Raw genomic sequence first — 20,279 nt, 5'->3', positions numbered from 1 at the left:
TTTTTAATATTTTATTTTTATTTTATGTATATGAATGTATTGCCTGCATGTATGTAAGCACACCCATGTTGTGCAATCCCCAAAGAGGTCAGAAGAGGGCATCGGGCCCCCTGATTGTTAGCTGCCATGTGGGTGCTGGGAGATGAAGTCTGGTCCTCTGCAAGGCAGCAGTGCTCCTAACTGCTGAGCCGTCTCTTTAACCCTTGATAAGCCATCTCAAGGAGGACCAGCCTTTTTTCTTTTTAAAGACTGAAACGCTACGAATTCAATAGAAGCTTCTTGTTTACCTCTCTGGTTTCAGGCCTTTCTCTCCACCTTTCCCCAGAGAAAACTATCCCCCTGAAACGTAAGATAGACTCATTTCACAACCAAAGTTCCCGTGAGAAACTGACCATGAATTGTGCCAGCCTCCTGATTAGTGTTGCTAATAAGGAACAGAAGGTTTGCCCATCAAACTTGCCTGTGAGGTCAACGACTTATGAAGGGATGGCACCGTAGAACTTATTTCAACTCGTGAGAATGGTTTTTTGGTTTTTTTTAAGATCATAATAGCTGCCGGTCCACAAGGAAGTAGACAGGAGTTGGTGGCAAAGTCTTTAATGTCTACTTCTGTGAAAGGTGAGTGTAGTGGGATGGGAGGCTCAGTTTTGCTTGGAATTGTAAGATGAAGAAATCTCATAACCAGAGTAATGAAACCAATGAAAACAACATAACTGCATAACCGAATTTTTTTTTCTTTTTTTTTTGAGACAGGGTCTTACCCTGGGAGAAGAGGGTGTCAGATCCCCTTGAACTGTAGTTGTGGATGGTTGTTAGCCACCATGTAGGTGCTGGGAACTGATCCTGGATCCTCTGCAAGAGCATCCAGTGCTCTTAACCTCTGAGCCAACTCTCCAGCTCCATTTCTGTGGTTTTATAATTAAAAATGTTTATGATACTTTTTTTTTGTTTTTTTTTTTGAGACAGGGTCTCCATGTGGCCCCAAATGAACTCACTATGGTTGGCTTCAATCTCACAGGGATCTATCTGCCTGCCTCCGCCTCCCAAATGCTGGATTAAAGGTGTGTGCCACCATGCCTAGTTTTATGATACATTTTTAAAGTTTACATAAATTGTATCATAGTGTGCCTATGATTCTACAGTTTACTATTGTTGCTCAACATAACCTCAGAATTTAAACCATGTTGATGCATGGTAATAGAATACTCATTTTAGGGATGGAAAGATGGCATTTACACACATGCAGGCATACTCTCATACATATAAAATAAAATTTTTTAAAAAATAAGCATTATTTTAGCCCCTGAATAGTATATACACGCCTGCCCTTCCTTGTTTGCCTTTTTTTTTTTTTTTTTTTTTTTTTTTTTGGGACAGGGTTTTCCGGTAACCCCAGCTGGCCAGGAACTCAGTCTGTAGACAAAAAGGCTGGCTTCGATCTCAGAGAGATCCACCTGCTTCTGCCTTGGGAGTGCTGGGATTAAAGTCATGTGCCACCACACCCAGTGTTATTTGTTTATTTGCTTGAGACGGGATCTTTTTTTGTAGACCAGGCTGGTTTGGAACTCACGAGGTAACCCAAGCTGGCCTCACACTCACAGAGATCTGCCTGTTTTTGCCTCCAGAGTGCTTAGACTAAAGGCATGGCCACCACAACTTGCTGGTAGTCCCTTTTAGGCATTGATTTTTTCCCCACATGTCACTAACCTGGTGACTGACTGTGCCACGAGGCCCATAGCCAGTGAATAAGGTCAGCAGTTATTCTTTGAAGACTCTAGCACACTAAGGCGATAGCCAATACCCAGGCATGACCCTAGCCTCGATATGTATTGATTTTTATATTCTAAAATTAATAAGCATTTAGGTCCCTTCCCTTTTCCCTCTAGAACAATGCTGCAATAAGTATGCGTCCTCATGTACATGTCTGAGAATTTCTCTAGGTTATGTCTCAAACTGAAACCGCTTGGTTGTAAGGCATTCACACCTTTGCTGGATACTACCAAACTGCTCTTCCAAATGGCTCTGGCAGACTGGGGATGCAGCTCAGTGATAGCACACTTGCTTAGCAAGCAGGAGGCACTAGGAATAATCCCCAGTATAAAATTAAATGGTTATGGAGTACAGTTTCTACTCAACCAGCTGTGAAAGTTCTTGTTGGCTCATCTTTTCTGTGTCTGATGTTTTTCTTCAGGAGCTGTATGATTTCTGTAGGACTGTGGTTTATCACACTATTGCTTCATGGCACCTAGTCTATGCATGCTGTATTGTGTGTGTGTGGCAATGCCCAGAGAGATTTTGTTTTGCTTTGCTTTCTGGCAGTCCTGGGATTTGAACCCAGGGCTTCATGTAAGCTAGGCAAGCTCTCTACTACTGAACTACAGTCCCTGTACATAAAATATTGCCAAGGTCACCTCAAGTCAACGGTTTCCCCCCCCGCCCCCAATGGCACTACTAGGGATTGAACCCAGGGCCGCAGGAAAGATAGGCAAGTATTCTACTGTCGAGCTATAGCCCTAGCCTGGGTTTATTTGTGACAGTATATCAAATAATCTAGGCTGACCTCAAACTCATTGTGTAACTGAGGATGCCCTTCTTATCCGCCAGCCTCCCTCTGCTTCCCTAGTGCTGGGATTCCAGATGTGTACCACCACACCCAGTTTATGTGGTGCTGGGGTTCAAACGCAGGGCTCTGTGCATGCTAGTCAAGCACTCTATCAACTGATGCTTAGATGTTTAGTATTTGGGTATTTGGGCATATTGAGTTTTAACAATAAGTAATTATTTCTTGCAAATATATCTTGTTTTGTTGTTCCTTTTATTCACAATGGTGAAGTTAGAGAATAGAGCTAATGGTCCAGAAATCTGGTCATCTTGCAGCAGGATTCAATTTTGATTATACAACTTTGCCTGCCAAGTGTTAAGAGAGGCCAAAAATAAAGTCAAATTAAATTCATGTTTGGGAAAAAATAAAGTGAAATTAAAAGCATGTTTGGGAAACTGCTAAACACTGACTGTAACCGCCAGCTATTTTTCAATGGAAGTTTCTGCTCATTGCACAGAACTAAGTTATCTCATGCAGCCTTCCTAACTGCTCCAGTGCACACAGTTAACCTTGTAGGTCCCAGGACTGATGTTTCTTTCCTCCCATCTTCCTCCTCTTCCTTTTGAAAGAGTGTTGACTTTCTCTTCCTTATCTGGTCAGTCCTGAGGTTTCAGGAAAAATCCTAGCTGTGCCATAGTTCAAGCTAAAAGTTTTTGCATTGTAAGCAGTGTACACAGTGTTATGCCATCCCAGCTAAAAATAAACCAGAACTTCAAACCTGTAGGGTAACCAGATGTGATAGCTGCTGAGCTGTTCTGTATAAATAGGCAATACATTATGAAGTGAGCAAGGAATGCAGCAGGTATGGTGAGTCGGTAGTGACTTCTGGCATGAACTAATGATGTGTTCACTTCTTCAGAAACAGGGATGTTTTTTCATTGTATGTATTCAATTGTCTTTTGTAAAACGTATCCCATAGCAATATGAGGCCCAACAGTAGCTCACAACACCGTCTCTGGCTGTGAGAGTACATTCTTTTTTTTGGTCTTTTTGAGACAGGGTCTCCCTGTAGCCCCAGCTATGGAGACTAGGCTGGCCTTGAACTCACAGAAATCCACCGGTCTCTGCCTCCTGAGTGCATGTGCCATCACACCCAGTTAGGGATTATATTCTTTCATCATTATATATACCTAAATGAATTTTTACCTCCGGACGGGTATTCCCCCACTTCTATGTGGAAGCTTCCTTTGAGGAGAGGTTATACACCTCAGAAAAGCTTAAGTCCTGCAAAGGGATGGTCACTGTGTTTCCTATAGCTTCACAGTGTTTGGTATTTTTGTCTTGTTTTATTTTGTTTGTTGAGGCAGGGTTTCATGATGCTCCAGGTCAGCACTGGTCTGGAACTTGCTGTACAAACCAGCCTGGCTTCCAACTTGTAGCAATCCTCTGCTTTCTGAGTGTTAGGAATACAGGTATGTGCTACCAAGCCAGGCTTGGTTTTCAATGTTAATAAGGATGTACAGAAAACCAGTAAGTCCACTCAAGACATGGAAAGGTATTCATGAAGCTGCTCCACACAGCCAATATCAGGTCAGCTACAGCTACCATGCAAGAACCTGTCTCAAATAAATATACAAAGCAAAAGAAAACAAAATCAGTCAAACAAACCCAGGCATCCCTAGTATACAGGTCTTGCTTGACTCTTATGGTAAAGTATTCATAACCCTATTCTCTCATTAAGCTCCAAGGCACTCTCGGTTAGTTTGTGTTGCAACATTCTTCATGTCTGTATTACTTTTTGATAATTTAATTCCTGGATATTTCTTTTCCATCAATCTGTGCCTGCTGTTACCATCTCTCTGACTCCTACCTTCCTCTGACTTCAGCTCTCCGGTGAAAGGGTCAAACTCAGAGCTGCCACAGGAAATGACTTGCTTTCAGAAGTGGAGAGGTTGGAGATAGTGCAGCTGCTTGTGAAGCAGGTGTTTGTTTTGGGCAAGAAAACAAACAGAATACCACAGAAAACTAAAGTTCTTCAAGGCCCTTACTATCTCAGCCTAGAAATAAAATTCTGGGGCTGGAGAGATGACTTAGTGGTTAAGAACCCTTACGTTCGTCCAGAGGACCTCGGTTCAATTCCCAGCACCAACATGGTGGCTAACAACTGCCCCAGCTCCAGTTCCAGGAAATCTGATACCCTCTTCTGGCCTCAGTGGGCATTGCATACACATAGTGCACTTATATACATACATGCAGGCAGACATACACATAAAAAAGTAATAAAAAATATTAAAAATAAAAAAATAAAATTCTACAGGACATTTAGGTTTAATTGAAGGTTACCCCACAACCCCTTTTGCCCCATACTGCTAATGCCTATCTTTATAAGCCTATTGTTTGAGTATTTATTTATTTATTTTGGTCTTTTTGAGACAGGGTCTACCTGTAGCCCCAGATGGCCTGGAACTCTCTATGTAAACAAGGCTGTCCTTGAACTCACAGAGATCCGCCTGCCTCTGCCTTCCAAATACTGGAACTAAAGACATGTGCCACCACACCTGGCTTGTGTTTTTTACCTGTTTATTATATTCTCACACAGAGCCTCTTTTCAGAGGCTGTGAATCTACATGTAGCTACTCAACGGCTTGACTACTATCAAAGGATACCACATACAAGTAGTGAGGACCAAGTCCAAAGACCTAGGTATAAAATGAGTTATAACTTGTATATTAAGATTGCTTTCTTTTCTTTCCTACTTGATAGCAGGTGGCTAATTTTTTAGCTTAAAAAGAGACTTCTCTGTATTATAGTTCTCAAAGAGTAAAAATATTTGCTAAAACATTAGATGAGCTGCTCCCCTGCTGTGACATCTTTTATGTATGAAATGTAAACACCAATAGGAAATCATAGGCCTTGGCACATAGTCTTTTAGGAAGCCATAAGCAATCAAAGACAAAAGTAATTTAAAGATGGATGTATTAATGAGTTCCAAGCCCGAGTTGATTATTCATCCTTGTTTCAGATATTCTGATAAATTATTTTTCTCAGCAGATACTATATTTTGAAGGGAAAGGTGCATAATATAATCTTTGAATCCTGAGAAAAGCAATTGCAGCCAATTTTGTGTCTTAATTTGCTTTTATTGTCTTCTATCATGTATAGAGAAAAGTTAATAGATCCTATTGTTCACATCTGGAATGTATAAATCAATCCTGGTTAGCAACACGCTTACGCTTAAACTCAGCGGCTGGTGGCTGGTATTAATCTCTTTTTGATTAGAGAAGCCCATGTTACAAATTCATCATTCTGAATGAGCGCAATGGTGATTGATCCATTTTCCCTGGTTCTTCTCACCTTCTTCTCTAATAAGTTACTGATGATAACTTTACATCTTGTCATACAAAGCATGAGGTGCCAGAAGAACATGAGGTTTGGAGACAGAGCACCTGGATTTGAGCCTGGCCTCTAACTAGCTGAGTGATCTCAGGTATATAACTTGATCTCTTTGTACCTCAGATCTTTCTCTGTAAACACTCACCTAGTTACTTCAGAGCACAGGGATGATGACGTAGCTCATAGGAAAAGCAGGACAGAAATATCTTCTAAAAAACATTCAGGGATGGGCATGTTGGTACAAGTCTAAAACCCTATCACTCTGGAGGCTGAAACAGAAAGGAGAGATGGAAGTCAGCCTGAGCTATAAAGGAAATCCCATCTCAAAAAACAAAATAAAAGTACTCTTTCAATCTGGGGCAATAGAGTCCTTGCCTAACAGGTGTAAGGCTGTGGGTTTGATCCCCTGCACTGTAAAACAAAACAGAAACTTTCAGTTGCCAAAAATTTCAACCATATTTTTTTTGTTTGAAAGAAAAGTAGATTGAGTCTCCATGTATCAATCACAGAGCATCAACAGTTATCCAGTTACGACTGGTGATGTCACATTCATATATCACCCAGTTTCCCTTCTTCCCTGAAAGACTATTATAAAACAATCTCCAGATAACCTATCACTTACCCTGTTAAGTACTTTAGTATGTACTTTGAAAAGTGTGTTTTAGAAAGCTCATTATAAACCTATTGTCATACTTTCAAGATCTAACAAACGTTCATTCAGTGTTAATTTTCCTGATTGCCTTATAATTAAAAAGAATAATTCTTTTGTTTGACTTGGAATTTTCTACTACACAATGGCTATTCTGTCTTTTTAGTCTAATCTATAGCTACACTGTTCAATATTGTAGCTACAAGTGACTGAATCCAACATAAATGAACTAAAATGAAATTAAAATTCAGTACTCAGTTGCAATAGTTTTATCTCTGTGGCCAAATATCCACATGGATAGGACACAGGCAGAATGCCACTGTCACTGACGAAAGTATAAGGGCCGGTGCTAATCTCCGGGTTTCTCTTCCCTCTCTTCTCTATTTTATTCTCTTCAGTTTAGTGCTAAAAATAAAATGAAAACAACCCTTAAACCCTCACCCTAGCACATGCCTGTAATCCCAGAACTTGAGAAGCTGAGATAGGAAAATCACAAGTTAGAGGGAAGTTTGGGTGACTAGTGAAATCCCTGTATCAAAAACCAAACACAGAGCTGGTTGTGGTGACACATGTCTTCAATCCCAGCACCTAGGAGGCAGAGGTAGGTGGATCTTTGTGAGATTAAGGCCAGCCTGGCTTACATGGTGAATTCTTATTATTGCTGTTTGGTGTGTATCAGTGTTAAGCCTGCGTGCAGGTAGGTGCAATGCCAGAGGAGGTCAGAAGAGGACATCAGATTCCCTGGAACTGGAAGTACAGAAAGTTGTTAGCAGCCATGTGGGTTCTGGGAATCAAAGTCCTCTGGAAGAGCAGCCAGTGCTCTTAACTGCTGTGCCATCTCTCCAGCCCTGGAAAAAATTTCATTTTTTATGTCCATACAATATCCTACTGTGTATATATGCCACCTTTCCTATTCATTCACCCATCCATAGGCATAGCTTCCCTATCTTAGCTATTGTGAATATTCATTCATGCAATAAACTTAAGAGTATAGATGTCTCTGACATTGATTTAAACTCCTACAGATATGCATCCATTGGTGGGATTGCTGGATTACACGGGGGTTCTGTGTCTAGTTTTTTAGGAGCCTCCATGCTATTTTCCTGGAAACCTGAGTTAGATCTCTGGAACCCACATAAAAGTGGAAAAGGAAAACTGACTCCAGAAAGTTGTCCTCTGAATTCCACACAAGTGCCATGGTATGTGTACCTACACATACATCATGTACTCATACACATAATAATAAATTTAAAAATAAAAAAGATAAATGTACGAACATCTCAATAAATATGTTTGACAAACTTCTTCTTAATAAAAGTAGTCAAATAACCAGGAATGGATGATAATCTTACCCTAAAAAGCACACATGAAAAACCAACAGATAGATCATACTTAATGATAAAAATGTTTTCTGCCTAAAATCAGGAAAGAATACCAGCCCTCTCCTTCTTTTGAAATAGAAGTTTTGCTGTTGCCCAGACTGGTGAAAAATTCCTCTGCTCTTTTGATCCTCCCATTCAGCCTCCCAAGTAGCTGGGGCTACAGCTTGGGCCACCATGCCTGGCTCACTCTCATTAATTTTAACCAACATCTTTTTAAACATTCTTTCCAGGAAAATTGGGCAAGAAATTTAAATAAAAGGGCATTTGAATTGGGAAGAAAAAAGTAAAACTATCTCTGTTTGAAATTAACGTGATTTTACCCCTAGGGCTGGAGTATAGCTCAGTGACTAGCATGCATGATACCTTGTTTCAACCCATAGCATTGCAAAAAGCAAAAACAAATGCCCCAAGGAATCCACTAAAAATTAATGGAACTAATAAAGGAGTTTCACAAGATTGCATAATACAAGGTCAGTGTATAAATAATTGTATTTCTATACATTTGCCATAAGAAATTTAAAGGTGAAATTAAGAAAATAATTCTACTTATAAAAGGATAGAAAGAATAAACAAAACAAAACAAACAAAAAAACCAACAAAACCCCCAAATACTGGGCATGGTGACACATACCTTTAATCCCAACTCTCAGGAGGCAGAGGCAGGGGGATCTCTGTGAGATGGAGGCCAGTCTGGTCTACATAGTGAGCAAGTTCCAGGCCAGTTGGGGCCACAGGAGACCCTGTCTCAAAAAAACAAAAACAAACAAATGAAAAAGTATGGAAAAGAACAAAATGCGGATACATTTATCAAAAAACTTTTAAAACTTATACAAATTGTAAAACATGGTTGACATTTCTAAAGACTATAAATAAATAGAAAAACATGCCTGTAAATTACCAAAAAACTTAATATTAAGATGGCAACACTTCCCAAATTGTTCTATATACAGCACAATCCCCTCAAAATTTCCTTTCCATTATAGAAATGACAATGCTGGTTCTAAAATGTATGTACAAATGAAAAGGACCAGTAATAGTCACAATAAACTTGGAAATGAGCAAATCTGGAGAACTCAGACGTCCTGATTTCTAGTATCACAAAGCTGTAATAATCAAGATAGTGTGTTACTACCTTTGGATAGACTTGCGTCAGTGCAGTGTGTTGAAATGCCAGAAATAAGGTGTTGCATTCATAATCACTCAACTTTTTACTGTTTAAAGATTTATTTTCAATTTCGTATGTGTGTATTTCTGTGTGTGGGTACGTACATGTGAGGGCAGGTGCTCATGGAGGCCAGAGGAGGACATTGGATCCCTTGGAGCTAGAATTGCAGGCAGTTAGAAGTCACTGACTGTGGGTGCTGGGAACACTGCTTCTACAAGAACAGCAAGTGCTCTTAACCACCGGGCCATCTCTCCAGCATCGCCCCCCCACCCCGTTTTTACTTTTTTTGAGATGGGGTATCATTATGTAGCTAGACTGGTCTCAAATTTGATATTCTCCTATCTCAGCTTCCAGAGTGCAAGAATTATAAGGATTCAGAAGACACAGTAACAAATGTTGATGACGATGTGACAAAACTAGAATCCTTATTCATTGTTGGTGAGAATGAAATAGCTTTGCTGCTTTGAAAGACAGTTTGGTACTTATGTTAAATAAATTATTATTCTTTCAGACAATGTCTCTCAGCACAGCACAGACTGACTGATAGCTTGTGGCAATTTTTTGTCTCATTCTCCCAAGTACTGGGATTACAGGCGTGAGCCACTACATCTGGACCATCAAAATATTAAAAACAGAATGACCATATGCCAGGCAATTTCACTTCTAATGTATGACTAAGAGAGATGAAAATACATCTATACAGAAGTTCATTGCAGCATTAGTCACAGTGTCCTGAGTGCTAACAGCCCAAATATCTATCAAATATTGAATGGATAAAATTTTAAATATGGCCCAGCATGGTGGTACACAATTTTAATGTCAGCACTTGGGAGGCAGAGGCAGGCGGGTCTCTGTGAGTTTGAGGCCAGCCTGATGATCTACATAATGAGTTAGATCAGACAGGCCTGCATAGTGAGACTATCTCAGAAACAAAACAAATTAAAAAATTTTAATATGGCATATTTACACAATGATATATTATTTGACAAAAATAATGAGTACTGATAAATGCCACAAAATGGAGGATCTTGAAAACATTGTGTCAATTAAATGGAAGAAGTCAGACACTTAAAAGTCTACTTATTCTGGGGCTGGAGAGATGGCTCAGCAGTTAAGAGCACTGAATGCTTTTGCAGAGGACCCAGGTTGGATTCCCAGCACCCACATAGAGGCTAACAGCCTTCCGTAACTCCAGTTCCAGGGTATTTGATGCCCTCTTCTGACATCCGAGGGCATTGCATGACATGTGTGCACCTATGTACATGCAGACAATACGCTAATGTGCATTAAAAAAGGCTGCTTATTCTTTGATTGCATTTATATGAGTCACCCAGAACCAGAAAATCTATAGAGACAGAAAGTGTTTGCCTGGGGCTGGGCGTATGGAGTTTGGCGGGTGTTGGTAGGGAATGGGGGAATTATGCATAGGATGAAAATCTTCTAAAATTGACTGTGGTAATGATGGCACAGCTTGAAGAAGCCAGTCCCTTCTATCTACATCCTCAGATTCAACTGATTACAGATGGTGCTAGGGACCAGTCTCTGGACCTTGTGTTTTCTAAACATGTGCCGTACCACTAAACTGTACCTTCAGCCCCCCGAAAACATTTCTTTTATTAGATTTTATTAGTTTTTTTGGTTAGCATATAAAAATAATGGGTTTTAGCTGGGCATGGTGGCATACGCCTTTAGTCCCAGCACTTGGGAGGAGAGGCAGGTGGATCTCTGTGAGTTCAAGGCCAGCCTGGTCTACATAGTGAGTTCTAGGACAGTTGGGGCTACAGAGAGACCCTGTCTCAAAAAGACAAAAAAAAGGGTTTTATTATGATACTGAAACACTTTTTACTTTATTTATTGTGTGTATGTGTAGGGGGGTGAGCAAATATCATGGCGTGGGTTTAGAGGTCAGAGAAAATCTTTCAGGAGTTGGTTCTCTCCTTCCACCATGTTGGTCCTGAGGACTGAACTCAGGGCCTCAACTTTGGCCACACCCACTGAGCCATCTCTCAGACATTCAAATGTACATATATAATTGTACCTTGCTTGTATTTGCCCCATTCACTACCCTTCATTGTTCCTCCTCATCTAGGAACCTCTCTCTTGAAATATATATATATATAAAATCTGTATATCTTGAGACAGGATCTCCCTGTAGCTTTAGCTGGCTGGGAACTGGCTATGCAGACCAGGCTGGCCTTGATCTCACAGAGATCCACCTGAGTGCTGAGATTAAAGGCATGTGCCACCACATCTGACACCTGAAATATATATATATATTGGTCCTTTTGAAGTAGGGTCTCCCTGTGGCCCCAGCTGTCCTGGAACTCACTATATATACCAGGCTGGCCTTGAACTCACAGAGATCCACCTGCCTCTGCCTCCAATTGCTGGGACTACAGGCGTGCGCCATCACACCAGGCTTAAAATTCTTTCTTTGTGGGTTTCTTCTTTTTTTTTTTTTGTGCTAAAGCATGTGTTACTTTTTTTTTTGGTTTGTTTTGGTCTTTTTGAGACAGGGTCTCCGTGTAGCCCCAGCTGTCCTGGAACTCATTATGTAGACCAGGCTGGCCTTGAACTCACAGAGATCCACCTGCCTCTGCCTCCCAAGTGCTGGGACTACAGGCATCTGCCACCATGCCTGGCCTGAAATATATTTTTTTAATTGCTTCTAAACTAAATGTATATAGACTTTCACTTCCTTGCCATTATTTTCTAAACAATATGGTATAACAACAATTTATGTACTATTTATATTTTATTAAGTATTGTAAGTAATCCAGAGGAGATGCAAGGTGTATGGGAGGCTGGGTATAGGTTATACATAAATACTATGCCATTATATACAAGGAATTTTACCATCTATGGACTTTGCTTTATGTTTTGTTTTGTTTTGTTTTTGGTCTTTTTGAGACAGGGTCTCCCTGTAGCCCCAGCTGGCCTGGAACTCACTATGTAGACCAAGCTGGCCTTGAACTCATAGAGATCTGCCTGCCTCTGTCTCCCGAGTGATGAGATTAAAGGCATGCACCACCACACCTGGTTTCCATCTATGGGTTTTGTTTTCTATGGAAGGTCCTAGAACCAATGCCCTGTGGATATTGAGAAATGACAATATACTATAATCAGTTGAATTAATACCTTAAGCTGATAAATTATAATTACTGTATGTTAATTATATCTCAATAAGGCTATCATTAAGAAGTGGCTTAAGTCTTCCCTGAGCTCAGAGACTCGAAGGCAGAGCTGAGTTTATAATTGCTCTCTGCTCTTGGATCTTCCTTCCTGATGCCTGTGGACAAACTTTGGCCCATTCCCACGGGGATCCAGCACACACAAGCTTGTGTCTTATCTGTAGCCTGTTCTGTGGGCTTGCGGCTGCTTAACTACACAACTGCATAAGCCAATTCCTTATAACACAACAAATTTGTTCTATTTCTGTGGTTGAAATCTGACTATTATGGATGCAGTGGCAGAAAAGGTATATCTAATTATTCAAGAACCTAGGGAAGACATCTGATTGAGGATTAGGGGATGACAGACTTTGTCAAATATCAAATCAGCAACACTCACTTTTGGAATGAGTGTTCAATAAGTTTTAGTCTATTGAGGTTGGAAAAGCAACCTCCTGGAAGGTAGACTAATAGTGCTGATCCTGTCCCTGTTGAGGGAAGATATGTCTCTCTTCTTAACTATGGGTCCAATTTTTAGAAATTGCATTAATTAATTAATTTATTTGTCATGTGTGTGCATATACGTGTGGCAGTCAGAGGACATAGTTCGAGAGTCAGTACTGGGGATTGAACTCAGGTTGTCAGGCTTGGTATCAAGTGTCTTTACCGGATGAGCCATCTTGCTAGCCCAATGGACCCAATTTTTAAAATCAGTGGATAAAGATAATAAAAACTGGGGGACATTGGAAGTAGAGGAGACGTGTCTATTTGTTTAACATTTTTTGGTTCTATCCATTCCCTCACTGCACCCAAACAATTTGATAGGTGAAAATGGGTGTGTACGACATAACCATATCTTTTTCTGGGAACTGCATGTTCTTCAGGGAGCCCAATTTTTACTATTCTTTTTAAATTAAAAAAAAATTTTAACTTCCCAGATGGTGATTTTTATCTCTAGAAGTTCAACTAAATGGTTTACATTTTCTTGGTTTATTTTTTTATTTTTAATTTTTTTTATTTTTTAAGAGGGTTTCTGGTAGCCCCAGCTGGTCTGGAACTCACTATGAGGCCAGACTGGCCTCGATCTCACAGGGATCTACCTACCTCTACCTCTCTAGTGCTAGGATTAAAGGTGTGCCCCACCATGCCCAGCATGATTTACATTTTCTGTAGGGCACAGGTGAAGGCACACTGGGGTTGTAGAAGAGTAATAGAAAAATGGTGGAAAACCTCTTGGTGCCTGGGAATGGGAAAGGTCCAACGTCAAGGTCTGGGTGGTCAGGACCACATGTAGAGTCAAGACCATAGCTGGCCATCAAGGGAGGTGTGAAGTCCATTCATGAGAATCAGTCCTCCCAAGACTGCAAATGACAGAAATCTCCCGTCCCCAGCATAAGCCCAACACAGAAGAAAAGCCACTGCCATGCACAACCTGGGACCTCTGTGGAGGGAGTTGTAGGGAGCGCAGCCACTCAGAGAAGGCTGAAACTGCTGCCCAACATAAGGAAGTCCTCCGTTATCCAATCTGCATCACCATCAGCCCACCAGAGGAATGTGGAACTGTGACTCATGGTTGGGGAGCGTAGCTCCAGGCTCATGGGAAGGGACTGCAGCACAATTTTTATGAGAGAGGACCACAGCTTCAGGTTCACTGGAGACAACCACTGATCCCGGCTCATGGTAGAGGTCATAATTTCAATTACTGTGGTTCCTACTATTTTGCTGTCTCCATTGCTCTGTCCACATAATTATACTTGTGTTTTAGTCGCATGGTGGTGCATGTCTTTAATCCCAGCACTCAGGAGGCAGAGGCAGGGGGATTTCTGAGAGATTGAGGCCAGCCTGGTCTACATAGCAAGTTCCAGGCTGGCTAAGCCTACTCAAACAAACAAACAAACAAACAAACAAACAAACAAACAAACAAACAGTATTTTGGCTTCTGTGCAGCAACAGGCAATAGTTACTTGCTGGCTTGAATTTCCTGCTAGAGAGACTTCAATATTGGAGAAAACCACTTTTCCATTTGCTCAAGGAGACAGAATGACCAAGTGTTTTCTTTCTCATGGTCACGTATTCGGTTGGCTTTTTTGGTGTCTGCTGTTTTCACATCTTTCTCCATGGTCCAGGGAAACAAACGATGTTACTGGAGTTACATGCAAAGACCTCTGATTGAAACACGGGGGTCATTTCTGACTTAAAACTCTCTACCTTCACTGTGCCCTGGGCCAGGCCCTTGGGAATCACAGGACTGGGTCTGAGGGCCATGAAACTCTCCTCACAGCCCAAGAACAGCTGCTGCCACTGTTGCTCCAGCACTGTGGATGCACCACCATCTTGGCTCCACAGTTATTTTCTATCTTACTTGCCAAATCCTGAGTTCAGAATTTTGAGATCAGTATAAAAGCACCTAAGGTCAGGAAAATATTCGTCCTGTGTGATGAGGTTCCTCACATGGTCCAGCACATACACTCAGTCCCTGACCTGCCCTGAGCCCTGAGGCCAGCTGCCCAGGACATGCCTCATTCCACCATATTGATCCTCCTTTTCCTCTACTCTTCTATTCCATCCATTTTGCTTACACTTGACTCCATGTGAAGAGGATTGGTTTAGTCTAGAGGTGTCTGAGCCTGGATGAGAAGAGTTGTCTTCTAACTATGGAGCTCAATTTGGAGAAGTCCACCTGGCCACAGCTGTAAACTATCCATCACAGTCTTTGTTGATCATAAAGATGACATGTTGCCTCTTCCCAGTTTCTTGTGGTTTTTACTTTCTTCTGTATTTTATCATTTGTATCCGAATTTGAAGAGGGATTAGTGGTTATTGGTTTCCTCAGAGACCTTAACATGAGATCAGAGAAGAAACACATTTACAGAAAGATTTTGAACTTGAAAAATACTCAGAATGATTAAAATATTATACTTTTTAGAGTCTAAAGTTTCTGTGGGTTGGGTAAATGTCACCTCAAAGTCCAGGTACTGTAGGGGTTGGTCTCCAAGGTGATGCTGTGGGAAGTAGTAGAGCCTTAGGAGGAAGTGTGGCCTTGTGGTCATTGGGGGCATGCCCATGAAGGAGATTTTAGGATAAGCCCATCCACTCTTTCACTTTCCTATCAGGAGGTGAGAGGTTTGGCTTTACTGCATACTCTAGTCATGGTGGGCTGCTTCATCAGAGTCTCAAAATAATAGGCCCAGTTGATCAGGGACTAGAACCTCCAAAACTGTGAGTCAAAACAAATATTTTATGTTTCTAAGTTAAACATCTCAAGTATGTCATTGTGGTGATGGAACATTAACCCAGAACAGATTCTAGAGATCATCTAGAGTCTATGCGACAGAGGTTACTATGTATCTAAAGTTATCCAGACTCCTAGAGATATACTGGAAATAGAATCCAAAATTCCTTTTAGCCCACTGTACTTTCTAGAACACCTTGCTTCTTCCTTAATATGTTGAGTCAAAGAATGTTATACTATTTTTTCTCATTATATCTGCTTCCCTGAGGATCAGGATTTTGTCATTATTATAGACAAAGAAATGAATGCACTGTAGGTTAAATAGTTTTCCCATGGCCGCAGTGCTTATCAGAGGTAGCCCTGGAAATGAAATGTAGTACTCTAATTTTAGCTCAAGGCTGGACTCATGAGATTATTTTTTCTGTCAAAATGCCAAACTAAAATCAATAGAAGAGTGGAAGCCTGTGGAGGTGCAGTTGCTAGGCAGTGTCTGGCTCGGGTGCTCATTGAACCTCCCATCTCTGGTTCCTTTTTTAGCATGATGTCACAGTATGTTGTGGAATTAAAATTTCCTCCCAAAGAATAGAAGGAAATAAGTAGAATGGGGTGTTACTGCCTAACTCCCAAACCTGTGATCTTAATTAACGCTGATGTTTTACTGCTTCCCCAGATCTGTAAGGTGCAAAAGAAAATTTTTAGACAGCAAAGCGAACATTTAGGCAATTTTCTAGGAGTAGTTAATTGATACATTATTCATTAAGTAATAGAATTTTAGCACTTGTGTATTTTAGGTTGCTTTAAATAAACATCCCTGTGGTTTCATTGCTGGAAATTCAGTGAAAGATACACATTAGGCCCCAAACTAGCCTGGAGATGACAGAATGGCGATTATTTTATAGAATGCAACTTGTTAATGAGGACATTGCTCTGGTTTTCTGTAAGATTTACAAATTCATTCTGATTTTTGCAAAAGGTTTTTAATTGTATTCTCTTTCCATGTTGAAAATGAAGTCAATTCATTAATTTATTATTTGTCACACACTGTTTTAGGCACTAGCTACAGAGTGATGATTTGAACAAAGCTCCTGGTCTCATTATGCAGATGTTATAAAATGATAAAGGCAATAGATTTTCTTTGCTGCTAACATAGGCGTGCCTCCTGTTGGTACACTTGTGTTGTTAGAAAAGAAGAAAAATATGTTCAAATAAATTTGGGAAATAGCACAAGTATACTTCCATTCGTGCCTTTGTGTGTGGTGCTGGAGTTTGAACCCAGGGCCTCCTGCATGCTAGGCAAATGGTCTACCACTGAGCTATACCCCTAGCCCTCATAGTGACTTTTTAAATGTTTCATAATATTGCTGCATGACTTTTCCTGAGGGCAAATGAACACCTATTTAGCCCTGATTGGGCACCAGTGGCAAACTAAAGAAATGATTCCATAAAGTTCAACTTGGTGAACTAATGAGTTAATGAGTTTCTTTATAGGAATATGGGTGAGGGTTTATTGCAGGGGCATGGGTGACATAGCTGCATCACCAGAAAGTCCCACCCTAGCATAGGTAGTACACTCTCAAAAAGTTTCGTAGATGGAGCCTCCCTTGTTAACCTTTCACCTCTTAAAGTCTCTGGCGCTGGAGACCACATGCAGCTGGGGAAGGGGCAGGAGGGAGTTAGTGACTATTCTATTTAGGGTTTATTTGGCTCATAAATTCTGATTACAATCCATCACTGAGGGGACATCAAGGCAGGAACTCCAACAGTTAGTTCTATCACATCCAGCCACCAGCGGAGAGGAATAAATGTAGGACGCCTACTTGCTTACTGCTTGGCTGCTCTCTTCTAGCCTTCTCTGCTCTTATACTGTTGAGATGTTGAGACACCCCCCATCCCTCCCCTCCGTCTAGGGAGTGGCATTGCACACAGCAGACTGCATCTTCCTACATCAATTAATAATCAAGACAACCCCCCACAGACATGCCCACAGGCCAACCTGATGTACTAATTCCTCATTAAGACTATCTTCCCAGATGCTTCTAGGTTCTGTCAAGTTGACAGTTAAAACTAATGTAAGGGCTGGAGAGATGGTTCAGTGGTTAGGAATTCACACTGCTCTTTCGGAGGGCCCTAGTTCAGTTTCCAGCTCTCACATTGGGTGGCTTACAACTGCCTATAACTCCATCTCTAAGGGATCTGATGCTCTTTCTGCTTTCATGGGTGTCTGCAGGCACTGTACATACTTGTACATAGACACACAATTAAAAATAAAATAAATCTGGCTAAGCATGGAGAATCCAAGGGGCAAGGAGTGGAACTGCACAGAAAAATCAAAGGAAGGTGAATGCCAAATGTTTAGTCAGCCAAGCACATCTTTGGCAAAGGCCCCAGCAAAGGAGACAAAACGAAAAAAGTCAGTGAATGATAACAAAGATACTAATTCAAAAAAGAAAGCACAAGACACTGACACTCCAAAACCTCCTCGTAAGAAAGTAATAGTTCCTCCCTTGCCTGTCATCCTGCCTCCAGTCAACGAGATTCACCGGGATGTTGTGCGGGGTTGGTGCCAGAAGTTAAAGCTGAGCACCAGAGGCCAGAAATTAGATGCATACAAACGACTTTGGAAATATGCTTACCCAGACCAAAAGCCCTATATGGATAATATTCCTGACACATCACAAGAGGCCAGGGTGAAGACAACCCAAACTGAAGACAGAAAAGGTGGAAATGCTGTGTTCCGACGGGACTTCTCCCTCTGAAGTGATCCTTACACCTGCGCATTTGCCTGCCCTTAATGAGACCCCTGTTCTCTATGAAGAAGTCAGTACCACTGTAGTGACCACCTCTGCCCCTGAGGCAGTGTTGGCCTCTTGGGCCAGAATTGCAGCCAGTGCTGGGAGGATGGAAGCAGAGGAGCCGCAGCCACCACCACCACCAGAGGCCCAAGGGTACATGTGGTGTGTGGTCCATGGGAAAAGTCTCCCTGCAGACTCCAGGGGTTGGGTTCGGCTGCAGTTCCATGCTGGACAAGCCTGGGTACCTGAAAAGAAAGGGAGAGTGAGTGCCCTCTTCCTGCTTCCTGCCTGCACATTTCCACCCCCAAACCTGGAGGACAACATGCTATGCCCCAGATGTGTTCAAAGGAACAAGGTCTTAATTAAGAGCCTCCAGTGAGATTGGAGTACCAGGATAAAGGAACGTCTGTGAGGTTTGCGTTACTTTTCTGATGTCACCTGTTCATGTGGAGTGGCCTGTTGGTACCACAGCCATGACTAAGACTGATGGGAACCCTGTCTGTGCCCTCCAAGATGCCCACCTCATCCAGAAACTATTGGACTTTGTTTACTAGTCATAGAAGGACAAGCAGCTTCAGAAGAGCCAGTAAGGCTACTGAACACTTCAACAGAAACAACTCTGGGTTCATTGTGATGACTCTGGACATTGTGGAGGTGTCCTCAACACACCTGACCACCATTGTGTGAAGACAAGAAAATGTCCTGTGTGTTTTGCTCCAAGAAGGCCCTGGGACAGGAATATGGGGTCTCCAGATCTGACAATTGTTTATTCCAGCACAGAAGGATTCATTAAGCAGTCTATTATAAGACTTGGTCTACACCTATGGCCTCTGCATGTCCTCTTCCCTGGCCCCCTGATTTGTATCATACTGCCTGTGTGGAGTGCTTGCGTTTGTATTCTGTTATTGCACAATATTACACTAAGTCTAAAAAAATAAAAATAAAAAAAATCTTTAAAAAACAAACAAAAAACTAATTAGTACAAGACTGTAATCTCAGGTGAGGATCTGGTGATCCTTCTATCACTCCTATGAGAGAAAGCTAATACACCCAGTCGTCTCATGGTAGTAATTACAGCTGCTCTTTCTCTCTTTTTTAAAAAAAATTATTCATTATTTTTATTTATGTGCATGCGTGTATTGCCTGCATGTAGGTAAGTGCACCCATGTCATGCAATGCCTGTGGAGGTCAGAAGAGGCTGTTGGATCCCCTGGAACTGGAGTTACGGACAGTTGTTAGCTGCCATGTGGGTTCTGGGATTTGAACTCAGGTCTTCTGCAAGAACAATCAGTGTTCTCAACCACTGAGCCATATTTCCAGCCCCTTTCTTTTTTAAAAAAAATTTTATTTTTATTTTATGTATATGAGTGTATTGCCTGCATATGTGTCAGTGCACCTGTGTCATTCAATGCCTGAGGAGGACAAAAATAGGGCATCAGATCCCCTGGAACTGGAGTTACAGAGAGTTGTTAGCTGATGTGTGGGTGCTGGGAGTTGAACCCAGGTCCTCTGTAAGAACAGCTAGTGCTCTTAACTCCTAAGCCATTTCTCCAGCCCTCTGTTTTTTTTTTAATATTTATTTATTTATTTTTTTTTATTATTTATTTAGTCTTTTGAGACAGGGTCTCCCTGCAGCCCCAGCTGTCCTGGAACTCACTATGTAGACCAAGCTGGCCTCAAACTCACAAAGATCTGACTGCCTCTGCCTCTCCCAAGTGCTGGGATTAAAGGCGTGCGCCACCACGCCCGGCTTTATTTTTTATTTTTTAGATAAAGTCTAACTGTATAACCCTGACTGGCCTGGAATTCACTATTTGGACCAAGCTGGCCTTGAACTTGCCGCAATTCTCCTCCCTCAGCCTCCTAAATGACTGGATTATAGACATGTGCCCCTACACCTGGCAAACTACTAGAAGTTTTTTTGAAAGTTTTTCTTTGCATAATTTTTGTTTAG

The 20,279-nt window shown here is 41.4% G+C and overlaps 1 non-coding gene and 1 pseudogene across 1 annotated transcript; one reads left to right on the top strand and one right to left on the bottom strand.

Moving 5' to 3' along the window:
* Positions 1-1,694: 1,694 nt before the first annotated feature.
* LOC115071445 lies at positions 1,695-1,824 on the bottom strand. Its single transcript, XR_003850533.1, has one exon. It is a non-coding gene; the product is annotated as a small nucleolar RNA SNORA3/SNORA45 family (small nucleolar RNA).
* Positions 1,825-17,818: 15,994 nt separating this feature from the next.
* Positions 17,819-18,704, top strand: LOC103739219 (annotated as a pseudogene).
* The last annotated feature ends 1,575 nt before the right edge of the window (positions 18,705-20,279 follow it).

This window comes from Nannospalax galili, unplaced genomic scaffold (assembly GCF_000622305.1).
Source record: "Nannospalax galili isolate Female #2095 unplaced genomic scaffold, S.galili_v1.0 scaffold336, whole genome shotgun sequence".
Classification (NCBI taxonomy): domain Eukaryota; kingdom Metazoa; phylum Chordata; class Mammalia; order Rodentia; family Spalacidae; genus Nannospalax; species Nannospalax galili.
The sequence above is the reverse complement of the archived record's forward strand: the minus strand, read 5'-3'. Positions and strand labels throughout refer to the sequence as shown.